The sequence below is a fragment of the Pan paniscus genome, chromosome 4 (genome assembly GCF_029289425.2).
Source record: "Pan paniscus chromosome 4, NHGRI_mPanPan1-v2.0_pri, whole genome shotgun sequence".
Classification (NCBI taxonomy): domain Eukaryota; kingdom Metazoa; phylum Chordata; class Mammalia; order Primates; family Hominidae; genus Pan; species Pan paniscus.
Window position 1 is genome coordinate 154,620,673 of NC_073253.2, and position 13,594 is coordinate 154,634,266.

General features: G+C 46.0%; 1 long non-coding RNA gene across 1 annotated transcript in view; it reads left to right on the plus strand.

The window, feature by feature from the left end:
• LOC103786160 (uncharacterized) overlaps positions 1-13,594 on the plus strand; it is a 356,334-nt gene that overhangs the window by 80,869 nt on the left and 261,871 nt on the right. The window contains exon 4 of the long non-coding RNA XR_008625464.1: positions 10,248-10,321. This is a non-coding gene — a long non-coding RNA (uncharacterized LOC103786160). The remainder of the gene's footprint in view (positions 1-10,247; positions 10,322-13,594) is intronic.

The following is a 13,594-nucleotide window of genomic DNA, read 5'->3' on the forward strand; positions in this document are numbered from 1 at the left end:
GAGCCTCTAGAGAGAGCATGGCCCTGCCAACACCTTGATTTTGGACTTTTGGTTTTAGAAGTGTCAGAGAATACATTTCTGTTATTTTAAGCACCCCCGCCCTTTATGGTACTTTGTAACGGCAGCCCCAGGAAGTCAAACGAAACAAGGCTCTTGCATTTTCACAGCTAATAATTAGAAGAGCTGGGGTCTAAAGTCAGGTTTGCCTGTTGCTTAGATTTGATTTGAAAAACGGTGAAGGCTTTGCAGGGGTGGGATGGGGGAGACCAAAACATGTTCATGTCTGTGGCTAAATTGTAGGTGTATATATTTTTGAGGTACATGAGATATTTTGATACAGGCGTGCAATGCATAACAATCACACCAGGGTAAATGGGGTATCCATCACCTCAAACATTTATCCTTTGTGTTGCAAGTAATCCAATTCTATTCTTTTAGTTATGTAAAAATGAACAATTATTATTATTATTTTACTATAGTCGCTGTTGTGCTAGCAAACACTAGGGCTTATTTATTCTTTCTATTTTTTTGTACCCATTAACTATCCCCACTGACTACCTTTCCCAGCCTCTGGTAACCATCCTTCTACCTCTATCTCCATGAGTTCAATTGTTTTCATTCTTAGCTCCCACAGATAAGTGAGAACATGTGATGTTTGTCTTTCTGTATCTGGCTTGTTTCACTTAACATAATGACCTCTGGTTCCGTCCATGTTGTTGGAAATGACAGGATCTCATTCTTTTTTATGGCTGAATAGCTCTCTATTGTGTGTATGTACCACATTTTCTTTATCCATTCGTCTGTTAATGGACACTTAGGTTGCTTCTAAGTCTTGGCTATTATGCATGGTGCTGCAATAAGCATAGAAGTTAAGATATCTCTTCAATATACTGATTAAAATAAAAAATTAAAAAACAAGGTGGTGCTCCCTCACACACACAAGAGAGCAGCTCTGTCCAATACAGAGGCCTTGTGGCTACTGAGTGCCTGAACTGTGTCCAGTCTACACTGAAAGGGGCTGTGTGTGAAAAATACGTACTGGGTTTAGAAGACCTAGCACAGAAAAGAATGTAAAGTATCCAATTACTAATTTTTAATATTGATGACATATCAGAATGATTATATTTTGGATATAGTGGGCTAAATAAAATATATCATTAAGCTTCCTTGCACCTGTTAAAAAAAGCAACCACAAGAAAATTATAGTCACATATGTGCTTGTGGGATTTCTGTTGAACAGCACTGCTCTGGAATGTGAGTTCTTTGAAGGCAGAGACCATCTCTGTGCTGCTGACTGTGGGTGCAAGAGCCAGAGCAGGGCCTGACATACAAGAGTTTCTCAACACATAATTGTGGATAATTAAATGAATGAATAAACGAATGACCAAATCCAATCCAACCCTGAATCTGCTCGTCTGGTACCTGTGAACATAGGATTGGATGTAATTTTCACCTTTCCTTGTCTCTCTGGGCAGTTCTTCAATGGCTGAGGCTTACAGAGAGAATGCATGCCGCACAGTGCTAGCTAATGGAGAGGCTGGATGTGTGGTGGAATTTGGAGAATAAAAATGGCCAGAGTATTTCCAACCACGATGGCAGTGACCACTTACTGGATACAAATTCTGTGCCTGGCATCATTCTAGGCACATTATATGGAGTGACTCATTTTAATTCTAACAACCTATGACATCAGTCCCACCATCAACTCTATTTGACAGACAGAGGAAATTAAAGCTCAGACAGATAAAATTATGTCCCCAGGGTTACAGAGCTGTTTTTTTTCCGAGTTCTGTCTGACATGACACTTGTGCTCTTCACCACTATCACAGAACACAGAGAAGAGGGGACTGGGGGTCCTGCCAACACAGGGTGACACTGAACCAGGTCCGTTCAATTCTGAGGCCCCAGCTCCTGAAAGCAGGTGGCCCCAGTCCTCCAGGATTTGGAAGACTCATTGTCTGTGTCTGGTACCATGGAGCATTTGGCCACATATTGTCTGTGCATCTAGACAAGTCCTGGCCATGCATCCAGCCATATCTTGCCCATGCATCTTCTTCACCAGATGGCGGGACCACCCTCTGTACCTATGATGTGGCAGTGACTGCACAGGTGAGTGAGCATTCCCTGTGTTGGAGGAGGGGCCTGGTGGGCGGTGGTTGAATCATGGGGGTATTCCTTCATGAATGGTTTAGCACCATGTCCCTTGGTACTGTCATCGCGATAGTGAGTGAGTTCTTGTGAGATCAGGTTGTTCGAAAGTGTGTAGCACCTCCTCCTTCTCTCTTGCTCCCACTCCCACCATGTGAGATGTCTCACTCCCCCTTTGCCTTCCACCATGATTAGAAGCTTCCTGAGACCTCCCCAGAAGGAGAAGCAACTATGTTTCCTGTACAGCCTGCAGAACCATGAGCCAATTAAATCTCTTTTCTTTATAAATTACCCAGTCTTAGGTATTTCTTTACAGCATCGGGAGAATGGACTAATACAATGGGCAATCCAGACTGAGCAAACCAAAGGGAAAAAAGCACAAAGATATAAACCTATGGTTTACATTTGGGGAAGTAAGTAGTCCAGAGTGGCAGTGGTATGTGTGTTTGAGGTGGGTGGATAGAGGGAACATCTTATGGAGAGAAAGCATCAGGGAAGGGGGCTGGAGGCAGATTGTATGAAAATCTGAAGGCCAGGTAAGGGGCTTGGACTCTCTCTGGGATCCTTGAGGAGCAGGGATAGGATGGGCATTGCTGAATGCTGCCAAGTCTGTTTTGGCTGTTTAGTGGAGAACCGATTAGAGGCAGGAGGCCAGATGCTGTTTGAAGCCAGTTCATTCTGTGTGCTCATGGTAAGTGGGCATTAAGAGTAGATGGCACAGGAACTGTGTCCATCTGCATGTCTTCCCTTACAGCTCCATTGAAAGACTTGTCCCATGTAGGTCCCAGCAGCCTCATTTTCAGGAGTTAGTTTGCTAACAGGTGCAAAGCTTTCTGGGAATCAAGCAAAATTACAATGAGTCTTCATATAATGGAGCACATAATGGAATTATCTTCCACCTGATCTTGGGACTTCCCTTCCACCCAAGCTCTTTGTAGAGCAAGTCATCTGTGGGCCCTAGGAAGCAGGCAGAAATAACAGCAAGCGGGCACCTGCTAAGTGTCAGCCACTGTTCAAGGCTCTTGACATGTGTTAACAACTTTAGTTCCCACAATGTATCATGGAGAGAGGAGCAATTGTTATCCCCATTTTACAGATTAGACAATCAGATAGGTTAAGTAACTCGCTGAAGGTCACACAGCCAGTGAGTGGAAGAGCTGAATTCAAACTCCAGAGACCACAGTCTTAACTGCTATCTTATATTGCCTCTCCCTTTTTAGATACGATACTTATTATTTCTACAATGATCACAGCTCCTTATGAAATCAGTAATACCATTACTTTTCAGTTTATAGATGAACAAACCAAGGTTCAAAGAGGATTCATAGTTGTCACAGGTCACACAGCCAGAACGTGGCTGAGCTAGAACTTGAACCCAGGTCTGTCTGACTTTGTAGCCTCACCCCTGTTTTCCAGGAAGGGGTGAGGAAAGAGGAGAGAAGGTGAATGCAGGGGCCTGCCTTGTGATTCCTCACCAGAGGGCAGGCATCCTCCAGCCTATGGTGTTTGGGTCTCGTGTCTCCATAAGAATGAGATTTTTTATTTTCATAATTTGAAAATTCCACAGTAGGGCACAAACATCGTGACTCTACCCTTGGCCACATCCATCTCTTCTCTTGGCCAGGCCTTTGGCTCTTTCAAGTTGTGACGGCAAAGCCCTGTCTCAGAGCTGGAGCTTGTAAATTTCAGGGCTCCCATCTGGGTCTGGAGGATAGTGGTTTCAGGGAGTGGTTTCTTTATGTGCAAAGAAAACTGCTATTCAAATCCCATCTCACTTCACATTTCAAAACTCTGCTCATAGGCCAGTGTGTGTGCACATCCGTGATTGTCAACAGGCATCCAGGGATGGGGTGGGAAGTGATGCTCCACGGCCACCATAGGTCAGATAGGAACTGGGAGGCTGACATATAATGAATTAGGCATTGCTTCATTTTCTGATCAGCATCACCTTCAGCTGATGCTCATCTAGCAAGGCTGCCCTTGAGGAAATCTGAGCAATGTGTAGTAATAACATACTTGAGCACTCATTACAAGCCAGGAACTACATTAAGCATGATATACACACCACCTCACTTAGTGCACAAACAATGCTATCACAGATTTCATTACCCCTGGTTGAGAGATGGGGAAACCGAGTGGCAAAGTGGCTTGCCCCATGGCTGAGGCAAGATTTGGACCCAGGTCAGACTCTTTAAGTGTACAAATTGAACACCTGTATTTCTGACTACTGTGTGAAAAATAGAATGTAGGAGAGCAAAGATGGATGCAGAGAGACCAGTTAGGAGGCAACTGAAGAAGTCCAGGTAAGACAAAACAGTTGCTTGGACTAAGGTGGTACTATGGAAGTAGTAAGAAGTGGTTGAATTCAGAATATAGTTGAAAGAAAGGCAAAACAACAGGGCTTGTCAATGGAGTGGAGGTGAGCCATATGGGAAAGAGATGAATCAAGGATAAGACCTAGACTTTTGACCTCAGCAACAAAGTACAAGGAGGTGCCATTTAGTGAGATGGAGTTGTTAAGGGCAGGAGAGAGTTTGGCGGTGGGTGTCCAGAGTTAACTTGGTGGGTCAATTAGACAACCATGTACCAGGGGAGAGGTGGGGGAAGGAGGTGTGGATTTGTCACCAGTTTATGGATCCAATTTAAAGTCTTGGGATGGGTGGATGAGATCATCAAATGGAGGATTATAAATAGAAAAATAGCCAAGGGCAGAATTTTGTAGAGCCTAACAATTAAAGGTCAAGTTGAGGAGGGGTAGTGGGCAGAGGAGACTGAGAAGGAATAGCAGCAGGTAGGAGGACAACCAGGTACTGATCAAAGAGGAACCATGTTTTAAGAAGGAGGGGTGATCATCTGCTCACTGGCACAGAAGGTCAAGTAAGACAAGGAGACAGTTGGCCAGTGGCTTTGGCAAAGTATAGCCCATTGTTGACTTTGACATTTCAGGAGGAATGAATGGTTTAGACCTGTCATGTTGGCTGTCCTTGAATTTCTGGGCAAGAATTCCCAAGATTATGGAGCCTAGAGATGGCAGAGCTGACATTCAGACAGTCCCAGGTTTGAACCTCAGATCTGCCAGTAGCTGTGTGACCTTGGGCAGTTACTATCCCTTCTTGAACTTCATTTTCCTCATCTATGCAATGGGAGTGATAATGCTTACAACTTGAAGCAAGGATTGAATGAAATAATAAGTAAAAACATAAAGCAGCAAATACTTAGGAGGTATTAGATATTTTTATTCTTTTTATTTTAAAAATAAAGACAGGATCTCACTCTATCACCCAGGCCGGAGTGCAGTGATATGATCATAGTTCACTGCAGCCTCGACCTCCTGGGCTCAAGTGATCCTCCTGCCTCAGCCACCTGAGTAGCTGGAACTACAGGCATGCACCACCATGCCTGGAGAATTTTTTATTTTTAGTAGAGATGGGGGTCTCACTATGTTGCCCAGGCTGGTCTTGATCTCCTGACCTCAAGTGATCCTCCCACCTTGGCCTACCAAAGTGCTGAGATTACAGGCATGAGTTACTGTGCCTGGCTTATTATTTTAATTTTTATATATTTTTAAAACCATTGTTAGCACAAGAGTGATACCTATATTTCTGAGAAAAATCAATGACCTAATTTTGAGCAGAGCTTTATTAATGCCAGGGAATCTGATGGAAAATTCTTTGAGGGTTGAGACATTCTTTTCCCTGTGCCACCCCAAATGTCCAGCACCTAAGTAGATTTAATCCAATCAGGTCAATCCCTGTTCTGAGCAGTTTTATATTGCTCCCTAGGAAGAGACCTAGATCCCTACCTGGGCTCACAAGACTGGGTAGTCTGGTTCCACCTACCTGTGCTGCCTGGTCACACACCATACTCCCCTGGCGACTCTCAGTTCCCCGACGACGGCACTGTGCTTGGTCCATGCGCTATGGGGTGCTGCACATTCTGTTACCTCCCCTACACACTCCCTTCCCTGTCCTCTTCCCTGTGTTCATTTCTTCTTGTCTCCTGGGGCAGTGGCTACTTCCCCAGGAAGCCCTTCCTGAACTTCTGGACCAGGTCAATTCCTTTCTTAGAGGCTACCAGAGCCCCTGTTCCTCTCCTTCCTGGCACTTAACATATTTCTGGTCATACATTCTTGGTGCACATCTTAGTTTAACACCTGACTTTATCACTAGACTCTAAGCACATGGGGGCAGGAGCAGACCTGTTTTGCTCACCAGTGTGTGCCTTGTATTGAGCCCGGGGCCTGGTACACAGTAGGAGGGCAACACATAATTGTGGACTGAGTGAGTGAGTGGGTATTTAATGCAATGAATACATGAGCAGATGGCTTTCCTTTTGTAGAGCAATGCAGGTGTCTCCAAAAGGTTGTTGGAAAGGCAAATATAATACCAAATCCTATTTCATTTACTTTAATTACAATACTAAGGAGTGGAATAAATCTTGCCCTTGAAATGTAATAAAAGCATACTTTAAAATCCCAGCTGTCTTTTTCACTGGCTTATTTTTTAAAATGATAATTTCCTGATAAGCCACAAGTAAGACAACTTAAAATAGATTCCTGACTTGGCTCGGCCACTAACTAGCTGCTGATCATAGACAAGTCACTTACACTCTGCATGTCAGCATTTACAGTGTAAGGTTCTTGTGAGGCTCTGGGTCGATGACGTGAGAGCCCTTTGATAGCAAGGTCTTATTTATTATCCATTATTCTCAGTCTTATTAATAATAAGAAGGAACAGCCTGTGTGCCAGAGATAGTTGAGTAGATTTGCAGGGCTGGAGGATTGAGGCCACAGAGAAAAATGAAAAGAAATAAGATTGGTTGAGAAATATTTAAGGGGTGGGGGTTGGGAAATGAAGGGTGGAGGGGACCAGAGACAATAATGGCTGGGGGTTTATGTCTATCAGGCTGAGTAAAAGGTGGGGCTGTTGGTGACCTGAATAAAATCCCTCTCGTGGCCAAATTCTTAGAAACCACACAGGGAAGGAGAGAAAGGAATCAACTCCTTGGCTCACCATGTGGTGGCATAAGAGAGATGCCGGGCGACTCCCAGGTGACCTTGGCTGATCAGAGCTGTGGCTCTGAGGTCAGGGAGGCTGGCAGCTACTGGTGGGGAGGGTGAAGCTGGTGGTGCTTGGTCCACCAGGCAAATTATGCTGCCCAGGGCAACCTGAGCTCCACCACTAGGAGGGGACACAGAAGCCCCCAGGCCTGGGAGAAGGAGCAAAGCCAGCAGGACAGGGAGGGGAGGGGTGTGGAATCCAGGCCTTCAGGGCTGGGCAGAAAATGGAAAAAATTGGGCAGCCCAGAGGTGATGGGGTCTCGAAGAGCCCAGCCCAGTTAAAGGGCAGCAGCACGTCAGCAACAAGCAGCTTGTGCTGTGTGAGGATGCGGCACCCACCATCGCTATCTAGCTTTTCCAGAGAAGTTGCACGTCCTTAGTTTTAAATGTGGAATCATGCCATTTGCAGAAAAACAAAACCAACCAAGCAAACAACAACAACACCTCTGCAGGCCAAACAGGACAGGTCTGATGACTGTGCCTGGGCTGCTCTTTTGTGATCTCATTTGATGCCCCACTTGGGGGCTCCAGACAGGTCCCTGCCCTCCCCGTTCCGGGGTGGGGATGGAGAAGACCATTTGACTGTGGGAAAGGGTCCTGTAAGCTCACCTCACCCATCTTCCATCTTTAAGAAAACCACTAGAAGTGAACAAACAGAGTAAAATGTCAGCTCGCCGTAGGTGCTATGAATAAAGATAATGCAGGGTCAAGGGGAGAGAGAGTGATGGAAGCATTGATTTTCGGTTGGACGACCAGGAGAGGTCTCTGTATCCTTCCTCCTCCTGTGCTCTCAGCAGCTTAACAAGATTTCACCAGGTTTCCTGGGCTTCATTCATAGGTGCTAATGAGCAGCTGGGGGTTGACTGAGTAGCTACAGTAATCCAAAAGGGCTTCCCTTCCACCCTCTACATCCCTGGCCTTAGAATTAGCCTCAGCCCCAGCAAAGGTAGCAGGTACAAAGCCAAAATCCTGATTACGAGTAAGTATTTTTGCCTCTACAGCTGGAAGCAGCTGGCCGCTGAGTCTGGGATGGGAGGAGGCTGCATGCTGCAGGACAGCAACTGGGGGAGGGGAGGAAGCAGGAGCCACCAGCTTCTGGCCATGGTTGTTCATCTCCTGCTCAGCCTTACTAAGAGGGCACTTGACAGACATAAGGGATGTGGTCAGTCAGGGCCGGTCCCGCTGCCTCACATATGTCTTCTCTCACCCAGGTCTCGCTGCCTGAAATCTTATCATCAGACAGTAACTTTTCTGAAAGCTGCAGTGGCATCTCCAAATCTCTTCTTTTCCAAGACAGAAAACTGTGGGAGTTGTAATGCTTCCCATCTCAAAGAGAAAAAGAGTTCTCACTGTGAGCTGTAAGGCCATCTGTGATATGCAGCCCCAACTCACTGGGATGGCTACATAATTTTGGGGGCCCAGTGCAAAATGACAAATTGGCCTGCAGCATTATTGCCATCTCCCTGAGCACAGAGATTTCTGTCTTTTTGTTTTGGCTTGATGATGGCTCTATCTTCAGTGCCTGGCACCTGATAGAGGCTTACTATTTTGTTGTTAGTGTTGAATAAAAGCGTAGTGTTTGAGTCATGATGTGGATGTATTGGTAGGACTTCTTTCAACATTTATTAAGTTTTTTTGGCATTGGGCTAAGGAAGTGGGGTTTCAGCCCTGGCTTCACAGGGGAATTGCTCCAGCAATTCTTAAAAATCCCAATGCCAGGCTTTACTTTGGACTAGTTATGTCAGAATCTAGTGGGGGTGTGTGAGGGGCCGTCAGCATTTTCAAGCTCCCCAGCTGATTTCAATATGCAGCCAAGTTTGAGGACCGCTGCACTGGCTCAATCGCACTTGCTCTCAGTGGCTGTTGTGCATTGTTAGGCAGCTTGTTAACTGCTCAGAAGGTCCAGGGCCATTTTCAGATTTTCCAGATTGTTAAATTTGAGAAGGAGGGTCTGTCCTGTTAATAAGCTCACCAGGGAATTTTGCTTATACTAAAGTTTGCAAACCTAAACTGTTCTCAATCCTACTCATTTTACAGACAGGAAAAAAGAGACAGAGAGAGGTTAAGTAGTTTGCCCACGGTAACAAAGTAGGTAACTGGCAGAACCAGGATTTGAACCTAAGGCTCATGAGCTTACCTAGTAGCTTCTCTGCTTTTTGTTTTTGTTTTTGTTTTTTTAAGATGGAGCCTCGCTCTGTCACCCAGGCTGGAGTGCCGTGGTGCGATCTCGGCTCACTGCAACCTCTGCCTCCCGGGTTCAAGCGATTCTCCTGCCTCAGCCTCCTGAGTAGCTGGGATTACAGGTGCGCGCCACCACACCCGGCTAATTTTTGTATTTTTAGAAGCGATGGTGTTTCACCATGTTGATCAGGCTGGTCTCCAACTCCTGACCTCGTGATGTGCCTGCCTCGGCCTCCCAAAGTGCTGGGATTACAGGCGTGAGCCACTGTGCCTGGCGCTTCTCTGCTTTTTCTTTGTGATAAAAATCTAAGTGTGCTCCAGGAGTTGGTTGTGAAAATAAAATAAAGATAAGGTTAGGTGCAGTGGTTCATGCCTGTAATTCCAGCACTTTGGGAGACCAAGGTGGGAGGATCACTTGAGCTCAGGAGTTTGAGACCAGCCCGGGCAACATAACCTAGTAAGACCCCACCCCCATCTCTACAAATAATAAAAAAGATAAGATTAAGAGGATATGCATGTTATATTGTATATTTTGAAGATGGAGAAGTTGGTATTTCTACTCCATGGTGAGGAAACAGGTCCAGCCTGGGGGACTAACTCCCACTCCCAGGGTCTTTGGGGCTTTAAGAGGCAGAGCTGGGATTGCAGATGTGGGCCATTTTCTCCAGACTCTTAGGTTTTGCAGGTGAATCATTCAACACCTAGGGCATCCCAGAATCCATGTTGATTGGTGCCTAATAGGCCTGTAACCAATGATGAGAAAGTGAGTGGCGGGAAGGCTGGCTAGGTGAGTGAGTGAACCAGTGAGTGTGAAGGAGTCATTTGTCTATTTCATGGATTCTTTCTATTTTTCAAGTAGAGTTGGATCACTAGAGGGCAATATCGGCCAAGAGAAAGAAGAATTCTTCACCACCGTTTCTAGGACTGGTGAAGGTAAGACATCTGTGTCTGTGGATTTAAACCAAAAAGGGAGACTCTAATTTACAGAGCAGTTAAAGTGAGCTTTGCTTTCCCCTGGGCTTGCAGGCTGATGAGAACCTTTCTCAAGCCCCATTAACACATACAGCCACTCCAGACCTTTCTAGACTTAAAACCAACAGGGCAAACGGGAGAGGAGGGAAATCTTGGTTGGCCTGAAAAGTGGATGTTTATAGATAATAGGAGGTTTTAGAAAAAGACATTTTGTAGCTTCTCAGACTTTTACAACATTGATGGGAGTTAATGTTTCGAGAAATGGTATTATGATGAAGTTGTATGCTGAATTAATTTTCCATAAATAAGACCATACATTTCCACAGATTGCTTTGCCTGCTGTATCATGAGAGTGCGTGCTCTTGCTGGATGAGCATTCTCTCCCCTTCCTCCACCTACCTCCTCTTCTCTCCATGAGCCCTAGAGTAAAAGTGATCTGGGTATGTCTCCACTGGTTGTAAGGCCTTGAGTAAGTCACTTAATTCTTCTGAATCTCAGGGTCATCAATGGTGACATTGCAAGTTTGTCCTGAGGTTTAAACACAGAACATGTGGGTCTCCTTGGAACTCCTTTCAGGCTTCTGTTTCTTTGTCTTCTCTTCTCTGCTGTTCCATTAAGCACCAAAAGTTCTGATGTCAAAAGAGCAGCTAAGTCTTTACTGAGAATTCACCAGTTGCCCCTCCCTGGGGCCATCACTAACCCCAAGATGTGCATTTTGGAAGCTATCTGAATTGGAGGGGGCCCCTAAGGAATGAATTTCAAGTGAAAGCCTTTCAGACTCAGCACCTACTCAGTGCTAATAATCATTACTCCTATTAAGGACATATGATGTGCTAAGCATTGTGCTGAAGGTTTTATAGGCATTACCTCCCTTAATCCTTGCCACAAACCTTATGAGGTAGGTGTTTTGTTACATCTTTTTTACAGATGGGGAAACTGAGGATCAGAGAACTTAAGTAACCTAGCCGAGGTCACACAGCTATTAAGTGGCAAAGCTGGAGTCAATCCCAGGTCTGATTCCAACCCTTATGGTCAAGAAGGGGGCTAGGAATAACATATGTGTATCATTCACCCCGTGCCAGGGTGACTTCCATAGAAAGGTTGTATGTCCAGGATACCAGAAGGAAGAGGAGGCCACACATGATAGAAACACCTGGAGACACTTCCCAGAAGCGGGGTCATTTGAGCAGGGCCCTGAGGATTAGTCTGGGTTCTGGCAGACAGAGATGAGGAGGGAAGAGAGTATTAGAGGAAAGACCAAATGCAAAGACAAGGAGACTGGAGAGCGTGGCATTTGTTTTGGGGATGTGGATGTATCCAGTAATGTGCCACCATATGAGCTGGGTGCTACCTATCATTATTTGCATTTTACACATTAGGAAAATGAGGCACAGAGAGGGTAACTGATTTGGCCAAGGTCACACAGCTAAGTGGCAGGGCTGGAATTTAAACTGCCATCTCTCTGACTCCACTTCCACAGGGTAGAGAGCACATATGGATCTCAATTCAGTCACAACTAAGAGAAAGGCTTTAGTACCTGCGGCTTCTCGGAGGATCCCAGGGCCAGCAGCCCAGCCATGCCAGAGGTTTGCACATCAATATGCCCCTGACCTGGAAATGTAGCGGGGAGAATAGTGGGGACAGGACAATGTTCAAGTTCTAAGACACCAACAGTAAGAATCTACCTTTGCACCACACCCAGCTTTCTTCTCACTCCCGCCTTGGGATCAGATTACTCTCTTGCATTCTTTTACATTTCATAAAAACTGTTCATTAACCATGTGCCAGACCCTTAAACAATACTGAGGCATAAGGTTGGTTTAGAAACCTGTGGGAGGTCATGTAGTGAGCAAGTGGTAGATGGAAGATTCATTCCCAGCCTGGGCTGCTCACTGCTGTGCTATTCCCCTCTCTTGGGGAAAAGAGCAGGGGACAGATGAAGAGACGGGCTCTTGTGAAGCCCATCCTGTTTCTCCTAATGGCCCCACAAGGCAGCTGGTTATAGGTGAGGCTCAGGAGCTCTGAATGGTTTACCAGGGCTGGTGGAACCAACACAGGAGTCCAGATCCTGACCCTTCATGCTGCCCCACGTCCACCTGCCCTCAGAGTCTCCAGGCCACCACCTCTCCTCCAGTCTGTCCCCAGGCAGCAGTTGCTGGTGGACCCTGGGTGTCTCCAACACCACCACAGCCAAGATCCTGGCCTCAGGCTCTTGTTAACCTGAGAACTTCTGCCTGCAGGGGGCAGGGACCCCAGGCCCCTGGTAGTTCTGTTTATGTGGGTTTTGGAATCAATGGAGTCATGGCTGGTTTCATTCTATGGCCAGAAACTGCCTTGGTCCTAGAGGGACATTTATAGGGCCCCAGGCAATATCCACAGATGGACCAGATGCTGATGTTGGCATACACACAGAAATCCTGTTTGGAGAAAGGTAAGGTATAAAGGGCACCAGAGGGGATCCCCTGCCATGGAATTAAGGGGAATCACCAAGGTAGTGATGAGAGTGGAGACTCATCTCCATGTGTTTGTGGAGGAAAGAAGGGAGTATGTGCATTTATTCATTCATTCATTTATACATATTATTCACTCAACAGACACAGGTGGGGAACCTATTATGTACCAAGGAATGTGCTAGGCATCAGAGAAATAGCGGGGTACAGAACAGAGTGAATCCTTACCCTCACAGAGCCCCCTCACGATACTGGTGACGACGGGCATTGGGGAAGGGGAACAGCTGATGAGCACATAAATCAAATACCTAAGTTAGGTGATGGGGGAAAGTGACATGGATGGAAACAAACCAGGGAAGGGGCTGGGAGGTCTGGTGGGTGGGATTTGTTTGGAATGGATCATCATCCTCACTCCAAAAGGAGCTAGAATTTGGTTCTTTATCTCGTAAACAAATGGGTCTTAATTTAGAGAATCCAGATTCACTCCTCAGGGGTAAACTGCAGGCAAAGCTCCAATACCTCAGCGGGGAATGCTTGGAGCCAAAATGACATGAGAGTGAAGTTTCTCTCGGCTCCTCACAGCATCAGTGAACTCTCAGCTGATGGGGTAAGGGAGGTGGTTTGCACCCAGAAGCCCGGGCCCATTCTCATAAGGTGGGGATGGCAGTAGCACTTCCAGGAGCAGGTGTCGGTGAAGACCAGAATGTTCTGGTGTCCTATCACACAGTAGGGTGACTACGTCAACAGTAAGGTGTTTTATATGTCAAAATAGCTAGAAGTGAGA